The sequence below is a fragment of the Podarcis gaigeae genome, assembly GCF_964106915.1.
Source record: "Podarcis gaigeae genome assembly, chromosome: 9".
NCBI lineage: Eukaryota > Metazoa > Chordata > Lepidosauria > Squamata > Lacertidae > Podarcis > Podarcis gaigeae.
The window spans coordinates 23598977-23620088 of record NC_139685.1 but is presented as its reverse complement, the minus strand read 5'-3'; the positions used below and the strand labels follow the sequence as shown (position 1 = coordinate 23620088).

The window sequence follows — 21112 nt, the reverse complement described above, 5'->3', positions numbered from 1 at the left end:
GCAATTCTAAGCACCTTTAACAAACTACAGATTCCATTATTTTTAGGGGGAAGCCATGGCTGCTTAAAGTGGTATGATACTGCTTTAAACCTTTTAGTTCAGACGTGGTCTTGATCTCCCTGTCCCTGTCACACAACCTGAATAATGATGGAACCTGTATCATGGGAGGAAAACAAAGCAGGCACATATGATTCCTCCCTTTTTTTGAGCACAGCCATGTTTCTGGCAATTTACTGCTGGAGACATCCGTGTTTGTGTATTGCATTTATCCATCAGCCTTCCTACAAATGGAGCCCAGGGCAATATACAACAAAAGATAAAATATCAAAATACATCAGTAGATAAAATGAATCAATGAATGAATTAAATGAATGTAATTTAGTGAGTTAGAGGTCATAATCCTGGGATTTGGGGGGGATGTGACAGGTTATGTGGAGTAGCCCGCAGCTCTGAACCATAATCTCCCCTGCTCTGTTGGACTCAGCTGCTAAAGCAGGTTGGGCCCCTTTAATAGACGAGGTTGCTCCCATGGAAGGCAGAGCTAGACCTGTACCAACTATTTAAGGCTCAGTCTGCCGTTGACCTCTCCCAAAACAACATTCAAGCTCTACTCTTCTTGAGTTGCTAAGCTGATCACTGCCTGGAGCTGTCCAGGGTGCCAAGCCTCACCTCAGACCTTTATCTCATCTTGCTGTTTGTCCAAACCTGAAGTTTCACCTTGGATCAGAAACTGTACTGCTGAAGCCATTGCTTGAGACCGATCCCTGCTTGAGCAGTCGGGTATCAGAGCATACACAAAGTTCCTTGCAGAAAAAATGTTCTGAGAGAAATCATATTGTGGTTCGTAACTGGATGTTTCCAAGAAGACAATACTGAAAGTGAAGTTTCACATATTTGTGGGAAACTAAGACATTTACATGTGTTTGTGTATTACCCAAGAGATGTATGCATTCCACATACATAGGCATGTGGAAGTATCACATGTATGCAAACACTCCAAGAGTTATTTTCCCCAGTATCACTCAGAAGTAAAGAGGGCAACACAAAGCAAGAATTAGTTATGAGTTAAAATTATACAAGTATGCACTCCAACTCAAAGGCTTCCTATTTTTATCCTGACTGCATGAAGGGTTTTCCCATGTACTTTTAATGAAACATTGTGACATGACACATTTCTTCCCCTGTGATGTGCTGTTTGGCCTGCCAACTTCCATGACAGAAAAGATTAGCGAGAATGCTGTGGAATTTATTTATTTTTAACTTTGCCTGAACATTCTTGCTGGTTTGTAATTGGAGGGGGGGGGAACCCTTTCTTCTAAGAGTTGAAACTCAGGAAGTATGTGCAATTGAACAATGATAATACTTCCTCCATAAGCAGGACCTGAGCACAATAGGAAGCTATCTTATTCTGAGACAGACCATTGGGTCCATCTTGCTCAGCATTGTCTACACCAGGTTTCCCAAACTTGGGTCTCCAGCTGTTTTTGGACTACAACACACATCATCCTTAGCTAGCAGGACAAGTGGTCAAGGATGATGGGAACTGTAGTCCAAAAACAGCTGGAGACTCAAGTCTGGGAGAAATCCTGGTCTACACTAACTGGCAAAAGTTCTTCAGAGTTTCAGGCAAAAGTCTCTCCCAGCCCTATCTGGGCATGTCAGGGACTCAAGCTGGGACCTTCTGTGTGAAAACCAAGTGCCTAGTGCCAATGAGCTACAGTCCTTCTAGATAGCAATGGCAGTATCCTGCTCATGTTTCTCTGCAACTGGCAACCAGAGGCATAACACCTCCACTATTGACGTAAGGACACAGACTTCAATACTAAAAGTAGCCTTGTTTGGCACATGAGTTAGCTCACCATAGGCAGGAAGACACATACAGGACTTTGATCAACAACCCTGAACAACTATAGGGTCTTGAAATGGTTGTATGAGGGTCTTCACCCTAAGCAGTTCTCACAGTTCTTGAATTTTTATTGTTCTTTGAAGCTTTGCCTTCCAAACCCCGCAAAGAGGTTTCTGTGGGTCATTCCCCACAAAATGTAATATTGCTCAGACCACTTCAGGTTTTCAGGATTTAGCTAAAATAACATATATTTGTTACTGAAAAGTTGGCTTCCTTGACATTTGCAACAGAAATACTGGAGATAAATCTACGTATTTCTCTCTTCAGATAGATCATTGTGATACTATTCTAGTCCCTAATAACAGCAGCAAAGTCACAAGTCAGTTCACCTGCTCAGGCAGCTTTCAGTCTAATATATATATGCTATCATCTGCCCTTCTGCATTCTAAGTAGGACAGAGAAGCCAACTTTGTTTGAACTCTACTTTGTTAACTTTATTGACTTTTGGGGACATTGGTCTAAGGGAACTGAATGCAATCCACTTACCTGTAAAAGACAAAAAGACAGTGTTTGGACACAATTTATACAATTGATACTCTCTGTATTCTATTTCTGTTACTTGCCCTGTAAAAGTTAGCCCTTAGATGTTAATTTTACTTGCAACATGAAAAATAATGATATATTCTATCTTACCTGTGTTTTTATGATCTACATTTAAAACAATAAATTAAAACTAACTCAAAACAACAGCAGAAGCATCAGTGAAAGACCAAGGCTAAACCTAGCATGAAATATGCACATTACTCTTCCCAAGTAACTTCTCCCCCAATATGGACATCATTCTTACTGAATTTACCATCTCTGGGATGGTACAGCTGCCGCATCACCACAAAAACTCTGGGAAAGCCAATAACTTAAACAATGGTTTTAAAGAAAAGAGGAGGGAAATACTTCTTTTGGGAGGAATAAAGAATAACAGAATGAGGCGGGGAGGGGAGGGGAGGAGGAAGAGCACACTCAGTTTAAGATTGGAAAAATAGCAAATGTGTCTGTTCTTTTGCTCTTCAAAATATGGCAATTTTACCTTGAGGTATGATCACAGCATGTGGCTGGCAGCTAGCACAGAAGATGGGAGAGTTGAAATCCCCTAGCAATTCACTTCACGGCATGGACCTCATTGGTTTTGGTTATTTTGGTTGAATTATTCTGACTGCAGGAGGTACGCTCTAGGAGGCTAAGGAAGGCAAGGACCCACATCCCAGGTGGGGCTCACTAGCTTGGGAAGGAGGTATGTGATTCCTCAGTTGGAGTAGGCTCAGGATGGGTCACATGCCTCATCAAGCCCAGATGCTGCAATGAACATGCAATATATAAAAGGAATGGTGTCCTGGCCAGGCTGGCCAGATTGATTATATACTGTATCTTGATAACTGATGTTGCCATTTTCCCACTGCCATTAGAAACCTTCAGCATTCAGATGACTTGCCTCAGGGATAATTCTTAAAGAACATGCTCTTCATTTTTAGTGCAGTGAGTTTCTCACTCTGACCTTCTGTTGGCTGGGATAGACCTTCCTTCGGGACTTGGCCAACTCGCTTCCTGATATTCTTAACAAATGTCAAACTTTATTTGAAAAGAGCATTAAACTATATATTTATACACTCTTCTCTAAGGGCACCAAGGCTGCTTGGCTGATATGGGTATCTTTTCCTGTGGGAATCGCTCGTTCAAATCTCAGCTTTTCTTTGCAATAGTAAAAAACCAAAAAAGCCCAACAACAACAAAACTGTCACGATCTGATCTTGCTAATGCCTCATAACCTCTCCAACACAGATGTGCTCAATTGTCAGCTGGGATAAATGTTTGACATGGACAATGACTGTCATATTAATTTCCCACCAAAGGTGAAGAGGTACCAGATGGGAGAAATGGGAAGATTCTGCAAAGATGGCCTCTGTATCTATGTGCTCCTCCATCTTTTTTTTATTTTAAGGAAGCCTATCTAATAGAATACTAATAACAAAACAACAACAGTAACAACAAAAGTAAACGATAACAATGTGGTTGAATGTAAAGAAACAGTAAGTTGAATAGAACAATGGTGGCCAATCTTTTTGGCAAGGATAACAGTTTTTATTGGCATCTATCTGTCTTGAGAGACAATGGAGCGCACCTCTGCGGGTGAAGTCAAACTGCTGTGTTAGCAGTGACAAAGTGACCTCCCTGGGGTGCTAGCCTGGGCAGTATGTACGGAGGTCCTGGGCTGCCCAAACGACAAGACCCACCAGCCCCAGCCTCACTGATGTGGTTCAAGGGAAAGCAGAATAATACATTTGGCACTAGCTTGGCTGCATGACTTGCTGAAAGGAGGCATACAAGATGCCATCCAACCAACTTGGGTCCCATCCCTGACCTAGGCAATCCAGGCCATATAGTGTCACAAATAGAGAGAAGTTGCAGAAGAGATGGATTCCAATGACTCATTTAGACAAGAGACACACTCAGGTGAAAGCATGCATCTATTGATATCTAACCTCATGTTTCAGACCAGCCATCTCCAATCTGAAGTTCTTCATTTGCTCCAGACTACAGCTTCCATCAGCCCTAGCCAGCACAGCTAAAATATCTGATGGGCACAAGATTGAGGGAGGCTGAACTATAAACTCTTGCGGGAGAGAGGGCAAATATGAGTACATCATCATCTGTTTTTGACCTATCATCACTTCTTGCTTCATCATCTCAGCCCACGTTTGCCCTCTACACAGAAGCATTCATTCAGACAGCATTGCTATTTGGATCAAATGAAAAGCTCCTTCTTAAACACTGTTCTAAACCAGCAGAAAGCTAGCAGAGTTTGATTGTAGGAAGCAGATGCAGCAACAAATCCATTGATTGAAACCCACAAATACACAAAATTATACCTTCTACCTAGATGGGTCTATGCAGCTTCACTGGCAATGACATTACATCGAGCTATGTTTAAAAATACCTAATTGCTCAATGTGCTACATATGTGTTGCTACTGTTTGCTCTGTCTCTGGCGAGATGATTGCCCCTTTCCTGTTACCCTACCCCCCTCATAAACCTCATTTTTTCATTCCCAAGGGTATGGTACTTTAAATTGCAAACCACATGGTCTATTGCAAGCCTATCTGCAATAAACCATGCATTTCTTCTTCTCTTTCTCTGGGAAGGAGTGGTTTGTACATTTTGAATAGGAAAAAAATTAACACCTACATCAGGGTGGGCTCAGGGGAGGGATCCTAATTTCAGATACACCAACACTTGATACTGTGGAAAAATTATTAGGGTGGTCTACGACTTTGGGAAAATTATTAGGGTGGTTTTTTAGGGACGCGGGTGGCGCTGTGGGTAAAAGCCTCAGTGCCTAGGACTTGCCGATCGAAAGATCGGCAGTTCGAATCCCCGCAGCGGGGTGCGCTCCCGTCGCTCGGTCCCAGCGCCTGCCAAGCTAGCAGTTCGAAAGCACCCCCGGGTGCAAGTAGATAAAATATGGACCGCTTACTGGCGGGAAGGTAAACGGCGTTTCCGTTTGCTGCTCTGGTGCCGGTTCGCCAGAGCAGCTTCGTCACGCTGGCCACATGACCCGGAAGTGTCTGCGGACAGCACTGGCTCCCGGCCTCTAGAGCAGTGTTTCCCAACCTTGTGCCTCCAGATGTTTTTGGCCTACAACTCCCATCATCCCTAGCTAGCAAGACCAGTGGTCAGGGATGATGGGAGTTGTAGGCCAAAAACATCTGGAGGCACAAGGTTGGGAAACACTGCTCTAGAGTGAGATGAGCGCACAACCCTAGAGTCTGTCAAGACTGGCCCGTACGGGCAGGGGTACCTTTACCTTTACCTTTTACAACTAAGTTTTATTGACAGCAAGCCCATTGAAATTAATAAACATAACTAAGTTACACTCATTAATTTCAGTGGGTCTACTCTAAGTAAAACTCAGTTGACTACTACCCTTGATTATTAATGGCAAATATACACATTTGTTAATTTCTTATAATTAGTTTCAATGGCTTGTGATATTTACAGTCTAGGTCTATGCATGTTTACATAGAAATAACTCCTGTTGCATGCCCAAGTCTGTGTGGACCGGAGGTAGCAGTCATAGGTGACTATTTATAAAATCTAGTGCAAACTGATTTCTCCTTCCACAGCTTGCAATCTGAAACCTGCTTACTCAGGAGTAATCCTAGTAGAAACAGCAGAACTTCTTCAAAGTGCATGGAGATAGGTTGCAGCTACAACAATTTATTTTATGTGCTTATTTGGTTTTTTGAACCGACAGTATACAAGCCATAAGCAGATCTTTTCACGAATAATTTATTTCACACTACTTGGTTTTTGTCTCTGTTCAGTTGTTGGTTTTTTTGCCACAGTATGTGTGTATATTCAGTAAAGGTTAAAGGACACACTGTCCTGGATAATAAAATCTTGTATTTATCTAGTGGGTAGCTATGATTCAGTCAGCCCAGTTTAAAATTGCTCTTGTTGTTCTGCCAGATAAATTTGTAGCATGCCCCAAAGGGCATTGCCTTCTTATCCAAAAGAGATGTACTGGTTGACATTATTTTCTCCTTGCAGACATTATTGATTCTGAATAACATTTCCCTCAAGGGGTGGAGAAGTGGGTGGAGGAGGCCCAGCTAAACAGATGCAGCCTGCTGGCGTTAGACACACTTTACCCTGCAGAGGGATGTTTTCCCTGGTTATCCGCTGCGTCATTCCGGTTCAACATATCACCCTCTACTTAGGGATGTGGACAAATTAGCTTACATTGTGCAATGTCTAGGAGACAGAGAGAGTACCATGAACTCACTGGATGGCCTTAAGCAAGCCACCAATTCTCAACCTCAGTTACCCTCACCTGCGGTGCACTGACATGATTCATAGTGTTTTGAGTTTAGCGGGGGGGAGTAAGCTGTATGCCAGAGACCCTTACAATTCCTAGATCCAACAAGGATCCAATTGCTGAAACAGCCATGTAGGTTTCTTGGTAATGGCCCCTACATATGGACCATTAAGGTATCAAAGGAAGTGGTTCTGTGCTAGAGAGCAAATGAGTGGAACCGCCCCCCTCCCTGGCTGTTAGCATGAAGGACAAAGGCCAGAGTTCAAATAGTATAGTGATGTTAGAAACTGCACATATTCTCTTGCGGTCAAAAAGTACTGATGACCAATTTAGCAGGGAGATTCAAATGGGATGGAGAAATAGGGTACTGCAGCAGTGGGGTGTAAGAGAGGGTTTGCAAGCTGACTAGTGAAAGGTAAATCATATAATTTATTACCAGCAAAATGGTTTTCCTGCATTCTTGTTTGGATGGGTAAACCAATCAGCCTGTCTGCTGGCAACTGTATGTTTATCATTACAGACAGAAATCAAGGGGAAATGTGGGCAGAGTTTAGTGACAGGATTACAAGTCATTTAAAGGAATAAAAATATTTAGGCAGAGTAACACGGCATATTTTGTTTTAACAGTTGGGTGCTGCATAGAATGCATGAGAAAGAAACCTCATGTTAACTCTGAAGTACATCAAAGGATTTCACTATGCAGTATAACATTTATCATTGGGATTATAATAGTATGGATAAAGTCAGTCTAAGCTAAACCTGAGAGCTTCTAGTGTCTGATCTTTTGTGACAATAAGAATTTTAACTGAAAGGGTAAGCACTGTAATCCTTCTAAGTTGCTGTGCACAGTCAAAAGGACTCTTTGAAGTATGTTAGAGCAATGCTTTTTAGACCAATTAGATCTGACAGTGTGTTTTTAGCTAACCCTTCTATGCACAGATACAGAGTATGTGGCAGGCTGGGGGACAAATGGGCTTCATTAACTATGAACCCCAAAATCTGGGATCCTCTCGAAGCTTGTGCCAAAATGGGCAGTTGTTTTGTAGCGTTTTGCAGCAAAAACCCCCATGTTTTGCAATGCCCCACAAACGGAGCAATAGCCACTCATCTTGGGAGTCAAAGGGGAACCAAAAATCCAGCATTGTCCAATTCACTCCAAAGAGGCATCAAACTTTGGCAAAGATTTTGACACATTTCGCAACGAAACCCTCAAATTTTGCAATGTCCCACAAATGGAGCAATAGCCACTCAAACCTGGGGTCAAAGGGTAACCAAAACACTGCAAAACTTTTGCCAAAGTTTTTTGCCATTTTAGAGTGAATCGGACAATGTTGCGTTTTGGGGCATTAAATATGAACCCAGGTTTGCTGTATCAATTACTCCATTTGTGGGGCACTGCAAAGCAACTTCTTTGGCACCCGTTTCGAAGGGATCCCAGATTTTGGGGTTCGTAGTGAATGAAGCCTGACAAATGCTTGAGTTAAAGCTCTCCAAGCAGCTGCATAATTAAGCTGGTTTCCCTACAAGACTGGATGCACCTTTGCAAGGTTGCTCAATCAAGACTGTATCTTGCAAACCTTCTAATACGTAGCCCTTCTTCTCTCCTTAAGGCTTCTCCCCCTCCATACAAATAACACTGTATCATATATAAGGGTGAAAAGAAATACTGCTTGTTTGTAATCTAGTTTTCATTTTTAAATAGGGTCAGTCTCTGATTTACTTTACAGTAAAATAATCAGATAAGCAAAACTTCAGCCATTCTGGAATGATGTGTGGTATAGTAGTTAGAATGTCAGACTATAACCTGGGAGCCCAGGGTTCAAAATACAATTAATATATATTATTAATTGTATATATACATACAATATATATATATTAATAGTGAAATAGTGAAATAATTATTAAGTTCTAACTTGTTTTTTATCTTATATTTTGGAAATTTGCATTCAGTTTTTTTTTCCTTTAAAATTTTTGGGGAGCTCCCCAACAGAGTGGGGCCCTAAGCTATAGCTTGTTTAGGTTATACGTAAATCCGGCACTGATAAGGACTTTCTTCTGAGGAGATACGGTGAGCTCTGAAGCATCTAATCGCGCATCTGGGTCGCAACCGCGCAGACCCAGCCTTTGCAACTAGCTTCAAGCAAGATGTCCATAGGACTGATCCAACGCTATTCATCTCCAGGCCTTCAGCAAATCAATTCAGTTTAATTGTGTGTCCGTCTGTCCCCCTGCTTTTTTCCTCCCGATGTGCGCGCATGACGCGTGCGGACTCCAAAGCGCCCCTCTCCAAAGAAATGCACGGGGAAGAAATGCACGGCGCATCCCTCCGACGGCACCTTGGCTGCCTGCCGCCCATTCCCCAGGCTCCAGAGGTCTGCAAGCAGCGGCGAAGGGCTGCCCACAGCCGCCGCCGCCTCCTCTACCCATTGGCTGGGAGAGCTGGGCGGGCCCGCGCGCAGACCGAGCTCCCCGGGGGGAACGCGAGGGAGGGGCGGGGCTTCGGCCGTTCTAAGTGGGGAGGGGGCTGGCCGCGGGGTACGGGGGGGGGGCTATTTCTGTGGGAAACTCCCGCGCGCGAGGCGGCTTGTCGGGGAGCAGCAAGCGGGCAACAGGCTCCTCTCCAAAGACGTCGCCCTCCCGGTCGCCCTCTTCTTCCTTGGCCGCCCGGCTCCAGTGAGTGGAAGTCCCCTTCCCCGCCCTCCCGGTCCTCTTCCTTCCCCCGCCACCGCCTCCTTCTATGGGCGTCTTTTCTGGAACTGGCGGGAAGCTGGAGCTGTTGTGAGGTGCGCTTCACACGGCCAGCAGATTGTGAAGCGAATTATTGTTGGGTTTTTTTGCGGGGGGGGCGGGTTCCCGTCAAGGGTGTGTGGGATACCTTTTTGCAAAGCCACGCGTCTGCTTGGCCAGTGCACGTGGGAACGGGTTACTTTCCCTCGCGAGGGGACGGGACGGGAGGATCTCCTTTTAGGCGCGTGACGCTTCCTCGACGACACATCGCTGCCCCTGCAGAAGTCGCGATATGGAAGGGTGGGTGGTGTCGACGCCGTGTTGGGCGTGTGTGCATTAGCTGCCACTTTGGGCATGCGGGCAGCTTGCTAAGTTTCCTTAATTCTCGCATTCTGCCGTAACAGAATGGTAGAGTTGGAAGGGACCCCAAGGATCATCTAGCCCAACCCACCTGCCATGCAGGGATGATTTTGCATCTGCCCCATACGGGGATCGAACCTGCGACGTGGGCATTGTCAGCGCAATGCTCTATCCCACTGTTGGTCCGTTAGAATCCTAGGATAGTAAAGTCGGAAGGGACCCCTGAGGACCATCTAGCCCAACCCCCTGCCATGCAGGGATGAATTTGTAACTGTCCCATATGGGGATCGAACCTGCAACCTGGCCGTTGTCAGCACCATGCTCTAACCAGCTGAGCTGTCCATGCTGGACTGTTGTGTGTGGGAGAGAGATGCCTGCAAGGATAACACATGCTCTTCTCCCCCTCCCACCCCAGTTCAGAACAACCCCTGTGCCATTAATAGCCGCAGGACAGGCAGAACTTCAGTGAAGGCCTCTTCTCCCGCCAGTGAAATTTTGCGCCTGTGCTTATTGAGTCTCTGCCCGCCCTGACGCTCGCAGAAGATTCAGGAATCTTGCCAGGAGGAAAGGTGGTGACCTTAGTAGTAGTACCTTCTCCTTTTGCAAACGTTCGTATCAATTACACTTTCTACCCATTTTGAAGCACTTGCCACCTGGGTGCGTGTCCCTAAGCCACTTGTCTCGGAAGAAGCTGCAGTGGAGCCCCTAGAGTACTCTAGACAAAGTGGCTTGAAACCTGAATCGGGGCTTCTGGGAGCCCAAAAAGGAAGATGTATGTTAGTAGGATGCAAACTAAAAATAAGCTAGCAAGCTCCCTCGTTCTCTCTCTTTTTCCTTTCCCTGGTTGTTTATGTTTGCTATCCCTGGTTAGTGTTATTGATGTTGTAAAGGACAGCTTGGGACTGGGGGTGGGGGCTGATTCTGTCACATTTTCTGGGTTGAGCTGGTTCAGGCTGGTAGCAATGTATATTTATAGTTTTACCTCATGACAGTATGTGCCATTCATGCAAAGACCGTGACAGGAATGCACTGCTGTACACACTGCAAAATTAAACCTCTCAGGCTTTGCCTCAGCTGGGCAAGGTAAAGCACCAAAACATCCAGTTTGAACAAAAGTGTGATTTAAAGGAGGTTGTAGCTTTGTTGTTTTTTTCTTGCCAGGATTGTTGTAAAGAAAGTGTGGAATTGGCGGGTTTTCTGCTCTTTGTCTAGCCCTTCTCCTTTCTACCTCTAGACCAAGCTTTGTGCATTTGGGGAGGGGGAAGAACTCGTATATGCCATTGTCAAAACCCGCTGTGCTACTTTCACCTGAGGAAATCTACAGGATCTCCAGATTGCACTGGTCCTTGGAGGTACTCTGTTATGCAGGCATAGGCAAACTCAGCCCTCCAGATGTTTTTGGGACTACAACTCCCATCATCCCTAGCTAACAGGACCAGTGGTCAGGGATGATGGGAATTGTAGTCTCAAAACATCTGGAGGGCCGAGTTTGCCCATGCCTGCTGTTATGCCTCCGGAGCTCAGTGTGGTGGTGGGTCTTTGGCAAGCATAAATTTGGCCACAAAAAACTTATGGAGCCCTGATTTATCCCCAGACCAGATAAACTGCACGGCTTGTGAAAATGAGTGGAAATCCTTCCAGGCTTCAAGCATGAAGCTCAAGTAAGCTGACCTAGGCCATTTTTGTAAATGTCTGACGGTGTAATTGGATGAAGAAAAGGGGTCTGTGCTAAAAACGAAAACCCCATAATATGAAAACACTAGGCATTGTACCATGTGTGTGTTTGCCACCCTTGGTTGCAAACACATCCTTTGTTTCTGCTGTGGTGTGTATGTAAGGGAAAACTAACAATGAGATCTGATATGTCACACGTGTCCATTGTTACACACTGCAAGGAGAATTTGATACAGAGCTGCCATTTACTGTGGCAGTCCTGTGTTATTCACAATTTCTAGTAATGCTCTAGTATAGTTTATTCCTTGACAGGCAATGATGAGCTGTGCACGGGCTGATCTAGATCATTAGAGATCCACAACAACTTAGGACTATACAAGGGTGCAGTTTGACTTCATGGAATATATGACGGCGGTCTCTTGGTTGTCCATCTTCCCAAACTTAGAAATGCCTTCTGACATTGCGCAATTGGCATAGAGCTGCTCTCGGTTTGGCACAACTTCATCTTGTGCTATGTAGATGCGACCTTAGATGGGAGAAAGCTGAGGCCATGTCTGCACTGCTAGGTTGCTGAAAGGAAGAATAATATTAAGGAAAACAATTCAGATAGGACGGTAACAGCCCCTGACAGTGCTTCATTACCGGCCCTTGTTGTGGAGCTACTATGCAGTGTCTACAGAGAAACGGCTGTACTGTATTGAAAGATTCTCAGAGATAAGATCTTCACTATGTTTTCAGTGCTCAGTCTTTACTTGTTCTGGGGGAGGGCAAACAAATGGATCAGTTCTGCAGCATAATGTAGCCCTTGCATCAAACCTTGGGCCATCATATTCTATTAGGTATACTGCAAACATGCATTTTAACGCTCACATGAAGTGAACAGAGTAGTGTAATTAGCATGTGCATAACTAACGCCCACTTTGTGCATGTGTGTGTTTGTTTACACGTGCTTGCGTTTTGCTTTATTTCTGCAGCAAGCAGTAGGGTGTTGAATAATGACCACTTGTGTACCCAAAGAACATTTCTTCAGGCCACAATCAGTGTCGTATACCCCTGCTGGGGCCCTTCTTTCCTACGTTTGCACTTTTTGGTCAGTTGACAAGAAATTTTGAGCAGAATCTGAAAGCTGTGCTAAATTGGCTGTGCTTCAACAAAGCAAGCAGCTGGTGCAGCTTTCTTGAACAGCTTGTATTCAGTGGAAACCGTGGGCTGAAAAAGGCAAGCATTCACTCTTAGCAGGGCCTCTTTGCACATTTTGTTTTTTAGGTAAGTATCTGTTTACAGGCCAGGAGAAAGTGCTTTGCATCTTTCAGAACTGGCAACAATAGTGTTTCTGTCTAGTTAAACAAACTGATAATGGAATTGGGCTTTTGTCTTATCACCCCATTGTGATGAAAAAAACCAAAGTACTTGAAAATGTTGCAGTAGTTAAAAGTTCCTTAACCATGTTATGCAAGATGCTTACAGTGGATATATTCCAGATCTGTTAAGAGTATAAGGGAGTCATGCCATTGATTTTACTGAGTTGTATACCCTGGTGCTTTGGTTATAATTAATGAGCACTTGGAAGCAAATTCTGTTTAAAACTGGTGCTACTTGCTTTTGAGGAAGGTTGCCAACTTTATTTCGGGCAGCGTTGTGGTGCTTAAACAGCTGCATCAGAAGCAGAAATTCAACAGGTGAAGCTTTCCCTTGACTGCATATGCATGTTGGAGAAAATGCTTCATTGCCTACATTTCAGTTTTTCACATAGCTGTTAACACATATGAACCTTGTAAGGAAAAAGTTGGCAACTGTGTTTGTCAAATATTATCTCTTCTTATCTTCTTACACTTGGCAAAGTTATTTCTTTTTTGGTATGTTAAGACAGAGATAGGCAGACTTCAGATGTAAATTATTAGAGATCCACCAAGCAGAGCTTTGTGCAAAAGACATATAGGTAAATTCATAGTTCATAGTCCATTAATTTATTTTGAATACCCAAACTTAACTTGCAAGTCTTCCAATCCAGTCCAGTTCCTCACCACTATGTTTTCTTAATTTCACCAGTATAATTTTTTGAGGGAGGGAAGGAGATTAATTTTATTCCTGTTGTTACCCAGTTTTGAGTCATCCATCTTTGTTGATCTACTGGAAACCACCCAGTGATCTACCACAGAGTTCTGCCAGCAGATCCTGATCTATCTTTTGCCCACCTCTGTATCAAGGTGTTCTTCTGAAGATGCGTGGCAGATGTGCAAAACATTTAATAAGAGCAACTGCAATAACATGAAAGTACCTGATACAACAAAGAGTCTTGTGGTACCTTAAATAACAAATTTATTATGGCATAAGCTTTAATGGACTACTGTGCTTTATATCAGCGCACGTATACATGATTAGGTGGGGGTTGTAAAAAGTGAAATCAGGAAAATAAAATGCAGAAAAAGTTCAGACGGTGTTAATTCACAAAATAGTTTTTTTTAAAAAAAATAGTTTTTATTAAAGATTTTCTTGGGTTACAGAAGTGCATGCATCGCCTCTATACATTTTTTGATAACATAGATATCCAGGCATTAGGAGACCGTTTAACACATGTGCCAAAACACCCTTTGACTTGGTTCAGTCAACAAATGATAGCTTTGAAAATCCTGATGTATTGTAATTCAGAATCTTCAAATCATGCTAGAGGCAGGTAAAACTTTTCAAAAAAGCTGGTGCAGCAGCAGGGACATTCTAACAAGTTGGTCTCTTCCATCAACCACTTTGTGCTGATCTGAAGCCTTTTTTCTTGCTTTGCTTGTTGCCACCTTCTTCCTAGTTTGGCCATGGCAACTACGGGTACGGAATAGAGAAGGCCCACCCATCTCTTTTTGTTAAAGAAATGTTAACCACGGGGAACATTTTATTAAGGAGAAAAGGTAAAGGGATTTATTTTTTTAGTTCAAATCATATTCCTGTATTTCAGTGGGAACACCATAATGCAATTGATGCACTAAATTCTGCTGGAGCACTGTTGCTTTTGCCTGTAGCAAAAGGAATACCTAACATGGAATGTACCATGTCTACAGACATTGCAGGTTTAATGGTTGCTGGCTTCAAGGATCTTCTTTCAGAATGGCAGAGGAGTGTATTTTGTAGGCAGCCTAATAATGGATATTGCACGAAGATCGGCTGCAGCCAAGTTGAATTTGAAAGCAATGGAAGGGGACTTGAATGATGATAAGCTTAAGTCACATTGATTTCAATAGAAGTTAGCTGTGGTTAACTTGTAGAGATTTCACATGTGACATGGATGCTTCCAACGGATAATAACACTTCACAAAATATTACCCCCTGTTCTTTTCCCATTGTTTTGCACCTGGAAAGAATGGAGCCTCATTAAAAGATAGCATCAAGCCATAGTTAACACATATGAACAGAGCGAAACACTGCACAACTTGGGATAGGGATTGTTTTGTATATTCCTGCAAAAAGGAATCCTTTTGTAAAATGTATCCCAAGAACACTCCTATGGTGTGTTCTGTCGTATGACCCCTGAGCAATTCTGTAGAAGCAAGTAGCAAGAAAGTGTGAAGGGTGTTTTTACTGATTGTGATTCAATATCTCAAAATCAAGACACGAAGTGAGGTTTCTTGGTTTAGAATGTAAAGCAGAGATCTGTCATTTTGTTCGCTTGATTTCACACCTGGTCTGGGACTGGTAAAGTTGTTGGAACTCTGAAACTTTTGAAACCATATTGTTCAGTACAATGGTACCTCTGTTTACGAACTTAATCCGTTCCGGAAGTCCATTCTTAAACTGAAACTGTTCTTAAACCGAGGCACACTTTCCCAAATGAGGCCTCCCGCTGCTCGTGCCCTTCCACTGTTCGGCTCCTGTTCTTAGACCGAGGTAAAGCAAACTGGGACACTACTTCCGGTTTTGTGGAGTTCATAAACCAAATAGTTCATAAACAGAGCTGTTCTTAAACCAAGGTACCACCATATATACAGTAATTAGATATTTTTATTTCTCACAAAAACAATTCTAAGTGTAAATATAATTTGGATAAATGTTAGTTTTATATAGTTTTATTTTTCTTGATGAACATCTGAAATCCAGATATAGAACTGGCTTGCTTTAGAACTATGGTGCATGGTTGTTTATTTAGGTGCTAAAGAACACGATTTCAGCAATGTTGAAGTGAGATTTCTATCAGTTTGGCTGTTTTTCTTACCCTATGTAGTGACAGATGGGGTTGCACTTAGTTCAGTGAACCATACTAAAGAAGAACAAAACTTGCATTAAATTACTGTTGACGATGCACTTTCTTGTCCACGGATGAGTGATGCAGAACTAACCTGCTGGAAACCAAGGTTTCATTCTTGCTTCCTTTTGTTATGTGTCTCCCACCTAATTAAATTAGATTTGAAAATCATATCTGATAATTTCCCATTATCCCTTGTAGCTAGTGGGAAAACCTTTCTGGAGTATTGTGGACTGGTGTAAAAAGCATGGCATGAAAATTGGGGGTTCTTGCTGCTCTTAGTGCATTGTTTTAGTGTAATTTCATACAACGGGCATAGAAGGTATTTTGAGTTGCTTTGGTAGTCTCCAGTATTATATTTGATTTTTTTTCAACCACAATTAATTGAAGTTTCATCTGTGTGAGCAAGAACATCACTTTCTAGTGTGTCACTATTGCTTTTAGCTTCGATTGCCACAACAGCAGTCTCTCCAGTTAAGCTGGACAGTTCCAACCATGCTGCTGTTCCCTTCTATATATTTAGAAGTTTAACAGGACTTAGGAATAATGGCTGGGATCCAAAGAGCCCACTTCAATCATGGTGAAATGCTAGTACTAACCTAGGGGGTAGCCAATGTGGATGCCTTCATTTGCCCTACCTGCAATTAAAACATGTCTCTCCCATATCATTCTCTACAGCCACAGCAGGCACTGTAACTCTCTAGCAGTTTGACTTTAACTCTGAAGGTGCACTCTTCCATAGTCTCCTGAGACAGACGGATGCCAGCAGACAGACAGTGTGACTGAATCAAATTTTATGCACTCTTTTTTGACCTAGTTTGAAATTTATAGACCTAGTTCGAACAATGGTTTAAATGAACATTACTGTAGTTAATAAGCCATGGCTTAGTGGCATGTGCGGGATGCGGGTGGCTCTGTGGGTTAAACCACAGAGCCTAGGACTTGCCGATCGGAAGGTTGGCAGTTCAAATCCCCGTGACGGGGTGAGCTCCCGTTGCTTGGTCCTTGCTTCTGCCAACCTAGCAGTTTGAAAGCACGTCAAAGTGCAAGTAGATAAATAGGTACCGCTCTGGCGGGAAGGTAAATGGTGTTTCCGTGCGCTGTTCTGGTTCGCCAGAAGTGGCTTTGTCATGCTGGTCACATGACCCGGAAGCTGTACGCCGGCTCCCTTGGCCAATAAAGCGAGATGAGTGCCGCAACCCCAGCGTCGGTCATGACTGGACCTAATGATTAGGGGTCCCTTTACCTTTACCTAGTGTTGTGTCTGAATACAGTGCAGTACTTAAGTAGGGCTTGTTAACAAAAATAAGTCATAGTTTGTTGTCTGCTTACTGACTTTGACTATGGCTTAGGGTTGCGTGCAGATGTGGGCATTGTTTGTACATGGAGTGTAAAATATCAAGGATGGTTAAATAACGAAAGACCAGAGTAATGAAAACCTAGAAGGGTTGATAGTCAAATTGCACCTGACAACCTTTAAACTTCCTGAAGTAACAGGAGTATAAGTCTGTACAATTAATTTGGTCCTCTCTGAGTTTGGGGTATAGGAGATCTTTTTCAGAATCTCTTGACAGATGTCCAAAATCACCTCTGCTGGATTTTATCAGGATTTTGCCTGGGTCACCTAGTAACAAAACTTAGTGACACATTGGACTTTGCACTTGTGATATAAAGTTCTTACCATACTGGTTTCTGAGACTGTTTACCAGTTTGCCGGCTGTACAGTAGAATAAAAAACATTCATTCTAATTGGTATCTTGTTCATGTTTTAAATGGTATAAAAACCATTTTTATATTAAACATTAATTCTTTCATTAATGGTAAAGCAAGACTTAAGATGAAATGCTAAAAAATCAAGGTTTTAATCTGGGTTCTAGTGTATCAAATTTGTGTATTTTTTGTATTGACAAAGAGTACAATTTAAACATGGGGCATGGTGTTACTAACTTATTTAAGATGTTTTCAGTATTTATTTTATGAAAACTTAGCATTTTCCAATTCAGGACAATTAAGGAATAAAATTTCTTCCCTTCCCGTTTTTGGAATTGGAATTTTTACAATTTTGCCCTGCAATATAAAGTTTTGTTGTATCAGTAAAATGTGATCTATTTTGTGTTTATTTGTAGGACATATGTCAGGGTTTATAGTAAGCCAACCTGCAGCCAGGTTTTTGCGCTGCTCCTGCTATGAGAAGCTAAGCCATGGTTTGACTTACCATTATATGTGCAAACCCAGGCTTATAGTTTGTCTTGTTCCAAACAATCCAAACAGTAGCCAAGTTTTGTTTCCTTCTCTTGGTTTGTTGGGAGATACAAACCAAAAGTCCAGGTTCACATGTAAAACGTTTTTGGTAGTGCTGCACCAGCAGGACCAAGGAAGGAGCAAAGTGGCCACAATTTTCTAAATGTGGCCTATCAGGCTTGCTAAATCATTGTTTGGCTTAGTGTTATGTGTGAACTCAGTAAAGATCTTGTTACTTTATTAAAAAGCAACTAACCTAGGAACAGGTATTTGGACTCAAATTTTGTAAAAGAGGAAAATGCAGGTTGCTTCAGTTTCAAGGAACAAAAGAGTCTTACTGTTATGTTCAGTAACACATCTGAAAGTATTTGCAGATGAAGACTTGCTCAGATTCTTATGTCAACCAAGATGTTGGCCAAGTGTTGCAAAGAATCTGAAAGAAAATATTATCCTAATCACTATAGTGACCCTGCTGATATTGCATTTCAGATATTGTCAAACCTCTCGCATTGTTCACTGATACCATAATGGGCCACTTCCCCCACCCAAGGGAGTTCCTTTTGTTCAAGTTATTTAAAACTCGAATTAAAATACAGCGGTCAGTTACTGCGGTGCTTGAAAGCAAAGGTTGGTTGTGGCTTTAACATTTAGTATGGTCCTGTTGGGGAGCTGTTTCAGCCTGAAGGCTGGATTCCTTTCTGGGCATCCTTCCAGGGGCCACATACTGTTGGTGGGGGGCCAGAGGGAAAGGTGCTTGTCCGTATGGAGGGTAGAAGGGTGTGTGTGAGTGCATGTGGAAACTAGCTTGCTGTACAAAGGTAAAATGCCGTATTTTTCACTCTATAAGATGCACCCGACCATAAGACGCACCTAGTTTTAGAGGAGAACAAGAAGAAGAAAAAATTCTCTCCCTCTCTGCTCAGCGCCTTTCCAGCGAAGCGGGAGGAGAAATGGAAGGGGCTCCGTTTCTCCTGCCGCTTCGCTGAAGGGGCGCTACGCAGCTTTCCCTCTCTGCGCAGCACCCCTTCAGCGAAGCGGCAGGAGAAACGGAGCCCCTTCCATTTCTCCTCCCGCTTCGCTGAAGGGGCGCTGCACAGAGAGGGAAAGCTTCGCAGCACCTCTCCAGTGAAGCAAAGCCAGGAGAGCAAGAGGGATCGGTGCGCACTGATCCCTCTTCTGGCTTCAGCGAAAGCTGCGCAGCCTGCATTTGCTCCATAAGACACACACACATTTCCCCTTACTTTTTAGGAGGGGAAAAGTGTGTCTTATAGAGCGAAAAATACGGTATACATATTGGTTGCTCTATTCACCACTGGAATGTGGTATTCAGTATGTTGTCCAAAAAGGAATGTGACCCTTGGGTTGAAATAGGTTTTGCACCCCTGTCTTATGCTCTCCTTGTGGCCATGTTGGAGGAGAAAAGGGAAGTGCTTGAGCCCAGGTCTTCTCCACGTAATGATAAATCATAGTTGAGTGTTAAGTCTGAATATCACCAATGTGTGTGAGAAGGCAGGTGTGCAATCTCTCTGCTGTTATGATTCTTAACTGCAACTGCTCTTTTTAGTAAAGTAGATTTAAAAAAAAGAATGCTGTTTTGGATTCCGTTAGGTTCATTGTTGCATTTCCCATTCTTACAAAGCAATTTTTCAGATTTTTAAACATGTCCAAACCATAGCCTCTCTGGAAGGTCTTAACATTGCTAGGTTGGGTGAGATTGAGATAAGTAGCTTTGTGCTACTTTAGTCATTCATAGAATCATAGAATTGCAGAGCTGGAAGGGACCATCTAGTCCAGCCACCTGCAATGCAGGAATCTTTTTGCCAACGTGGGACTCAAACCCATGATCCTGAGAGTAAGAGTCTCATGCTCTACTGACTGAGCTATCCCAGCAGTCACTCATGATTTTACCACACTCCAGTATCATCCGCTCTACTTATTTATAAAATTATAGTTTAAATATTCCCCCCCAGCTTTGCTGTTGTTCCTTGTATGATAGGACAACGGTGATAGGACAACAGTGACAGCTAACCATCATCTCAATTAGTACATCTCAGTTAGAACCTCCTCTCCTCCTTTGGTACAAGGTCCCCGGGTGGGTTACATGCAATATTAAAATAAGTTGAAATCAAATTATGATCAGGAAAATAAGATGGTGTGTATGTATGAGGGTGTGTGTGTGTGTGTGTATACAAACACACACACACACACATATATATATACACACACATATATATATACATAAAAGGTAAAGGTACCCCTGCCCGTATGGGCCAGTCGTGTCCGACTCTAGGGATGTGCGCCCATCTCACTTAAGAGGCCGGGGGCCAGCGCTGTCCGGAGACACTTCCGGGTCACGTGGCTAGCGTGACGAAGCTGCTCTGGCGAGCCAGCACCAGCGCAGCACATGGAAACGCCGTTTACCTTCCCGCTACACACACACACACACACACACACGCTTTTAAAGACCCTGGAAACTATTGAAGGTGTCAAATGCATTTCTGGGGTGTGTAAACCACAACTTAAGAGATTGCTACAGAGAATGCCCTCTGCTATCACCACCACCGAACCTTCCGAGGCAGTGGAACTGCCAATAGGGCTTCTCTGTTGAGCTTAACATCCAAGAGGGTCTGTATGGAAGGAGGCAGTTTTTCAGATATTTGGGACCAAGTCGCTTAGAACTTCAAACGTCAATGTGACCATCTTAAGCTGGGCCCAGAAATGAACCGGCAACCAGTGCAGCTTTTTTTTTTTTTTAATGAATTCTAAGTGGAACTCCAGCCAGCCAGGATATCTCCTGCTGCATTTTGGTCCAGCTGAAGTTTCTTGCTATGATCTGTCCAGCAGCAGCAGCCAAGAGGAACAACAGCATTTCTTTGTAGGCAACGGGAATGTTCTGTCCCATCATATATGGTGAAGGGGGTAACACCAAGAGGAACTTGGCAGCTCTGTGAGGCCAGCACCCTTCGCAAACTACAGCCCCCAGCATTCTTTGGGAGAAGCCATGGCTGTTAAAAGTGGTACCAAGTGCTTCAAATGAATGCCAAGAATGTGAGTTCGAGAGGACTTCCCTAAACTGGTAGGAGGGTCCTGATGTAAAGCGGGCACAATCTCCGCTTGCTCTTACCCAAAGCCCAACTTTGCATTCACATTTGATTCAATTACGTTT

General features: G+C 43.2%; 1 protein-coding gene across 2 annotated transcripts in view; it reads left to right on the top strand.

Moving 5' to 3' along the window:
- Positions 1-9179: 9179 nt before the first annotated feature.
- The window catches only part of SLC7A2 (solute carrier family 7 member 2), a 50882-nt gene continuing 38949 nt past the window's right edge, over positions 9180-21112 (top strand). The window contains exon 1 of one of the 2 annotated variants that reach the window (XM_083755712.1): positions 9180-9389. The gene's annotated coding sequence lies outside the window, so the exon portion shown is untranslated. The remainder of the gene's footprint in view (positions 9390-21112) is intronic. The other variant, XM_083755714.1, reaches the window with a different exon arrangement.